At 46.7% G+C, this 2,529-nt stretch overlaps 1 non-coding gene across 1 annotated transcript; it reads left to right on the top strand.

Annotated features, from left to right (window-relative positions):
* The first annotated feature begins 1,902 nt into the window (after positions 1-1,902).
* On the top strand, positions 1,903-1,977 carry Trnal-caa. Its single transcript has one exon. It is a non-coding gene; the product is annotated as a tRNA-Leu (tRNA).
* The last annotated feature ends 552 nt before the right edge of the window (positions 1,978-2,529 follow it).

The raw sequence follows: 2,529 nt of genomic DNA on the forward strand, positions 1-2,529 counted from the left end.
TTAGATTAGGATGGTGTTGTAGCAAGCCCGACGGCGTTCAGGAAGGGACACAATAACCATATTCACATTAAACAATCACTAATCAAATGCAGAAAGGGAGGAAGGAAGATCAGTGTTTAACATCGCGTCGACAACTTGATATTTGGAGATGGAACGCAAGCTGAGATTGGAGTAGAAAGCGAAAGGGAGTCCGCTAATCCATTTCGGAGGAACCACCCCGGCATTTTCATTAAGCTATTTAAATTAGTCGTAGTGAACCAAAATCTATGAGTTCGGAAGGGGATTTGAACCGACGTTCTCCAGAATGTGAGGTCAGTGTGTTAACTACTGTGCCATATCTCTCAGTCTTCACCAAATGCGAATGAATTTCGCATTTAAACCCAGCGTTCGTCCCCATCTGTGGAGGGCATTTTCAAGGAGGATCGTAGCTTCTTCGAGTGTCCGATTCACACCATCCCTCCCAACTGACTGCAGCAGAATTCCGTTTACTTGAGCGAAATAGGCTGTTGACGACTGCTATTGTCCGCTGTTGCTGTCACCACATGGTGGCAGACGGGTCCACATCTTCCTCAGCACCGGTATCCACAAGTCACTCAGTGTCACGTCCTATTCCTTCCTATTGAAATTCCTGGGGTGTTACAGAATCTCTATAGCCTTTCTGTACAGTCTTTCATGTGGCTGCTGGTACTTGAATCCTGTCACAATGAATGTGATAGTCTCCTGCAAGCACGTTCCGCAACAGCTAACCTGTCAGTCTGCCCCCTTTCTCAGTTTCCTTGGCGCTCTTCTCGTCGTTTTTTCAACACCTCCACACAACTAAGAGGAATGCTACAAATTCCTCCTTTTTCCAGCGCTTTGTGAGCATCCGTGCCAAACTTTAGGTGATCCTGTAGCTTACGGGTGGGTTTGTAGATTACCGCGTTGTTCCGCTTTTTCAAGATTTTTCCTATGCGGTCAGTAACGAAATTAATGAAAGAGATAAACTTTCGATGTCACCGGCGCTTGAGCATAGCTACTATTTCTACTTGGTGGTTTTAACGCTCTTTTCACCTCAGCGAACGAATAACAATTTTTGAGAAATGCTCTGGTGAAATGTATTAATCCTGCGTCAAGCAGCTCTGGTTCGCAGATGTTTCTGACTATCCGGTAACGTTTTTACGATGCCTCGCTTTAGTTGTGGGTGGTGTTTCGAATCCTGGTGTAAGTTACGATCTGTGTGCGTGGATTAAGCTTCCACTTGGCTCCGCCTTGGTAAACTGAATCATCCGATTAATCTTGCTGAGATGCTTGTGAGAGCTATCTAGTTCCTGAAACTTCCTGGCAGATTAAAACTGTGTGCCGGACCGAGACTCGAACTCGGAACCTTTGCCTTTTGCGGGCAAGTGCTCTACCAGTTGAGCTACCCAAGCACGACTCACGCCCCATCCTCACAGCCTTACTTGTGCCACTACCTCGTCTCCTACCTTCCAAACTTTACAGAAGCTCTCCTGCGAACCTCGCAGAACTAGCACTCCTGAAAGAAAGGATATTGCGGAGACATGGCTTAGCCACAGCCTGGGGGATGTTTCCAGAATGAGATTTTCACTCTGCAGCGGAGTGTGCGCTGACATGAAACTCCTGGCAGATTAAAACTGTGTGCCGGACCGAGACTCGAACTCGAGACCTTTGCCTTTCGCGAGCAATTGCTCTACCAGGAAGTTTCATGTCAGCGCACACTCCGCTGCAGAGTAAAAATCTCATTCTGGAAACATCCCCCAGGCTGTGGCTAAGCCATGTCTCCGCGATGTCCTTTCTTTCAGGAGTGCTAGTTCTGCAAGGTTCCCAGGAGAGCTTCTGTAAAGTTTGGAAGGTAGGAGGCGAGGTGCTGGCAGAAGTAAAGCTCTGAGGACGGGGCGTGAGTCGTGCTTGGGTAGCTCAGTTGGTAGAGCACTTGCCCGCAAAAGGCAAAGGTCCCGAGTTCGAGTCTCGGTCCGGCACACAGTTTTAATCTGCCAGGAAGTTTCATGTCAGCGCACACTCCGCTGCAGTGTAAAAATCTCATTCTGGAATCATCCCTCATCCTGATATCTAGTTCCTCTGTACCACGCCTCCACAAAACAAACGTGCAAACGTATCATCCACATAGTGGAACCAAATATACTGTTTTCTGTTGGCAGTTTTAAATGCCTGCTTCTCGAATTTTTTCGTAAAGAAATTCGATATAACTGGGATTCCGGGGCTCTCCATACCCACGCCACCCGTCTGTTCATATAACTCTCAGTTCAGTTTGAAATAGATGGTCGTGAGGTAATATTTTAACAGTTATGCAATATCTGGAGGAAAAATCCGATTCAGGTGTTGCAACACCTCATTGACAGGAACCATTGTAAATAACGATACCACATGAAAACTAACCAATCTGTCCTCCGGCTACCCCACTATGGAGTTAAATTTACTGATGAAATGTGTAAAAGTCTCGATACTGGAATCAGGAAACGTTGGGTTTCAATGCGAAATCTACTCGAGCACGGCATAATAGCCCCGGATATT

The sequence above is a fragment of the Schistocerca piceifrons genome, chromosome 3, assembly GCF_021461385.2.
Source record: "Schistocerca piceifrons isolate TAMUIC-IGC-003096 chromosome 3, iqSchPice1.1, whole genome shotgun sequence".
Classification (NCBI taxonomy): Eukaryota; Metazoa; Arthropoda; class Insecta; order Orthoptera; family Acrididae; genus Schistocerca; species Schistocerca piceifrons.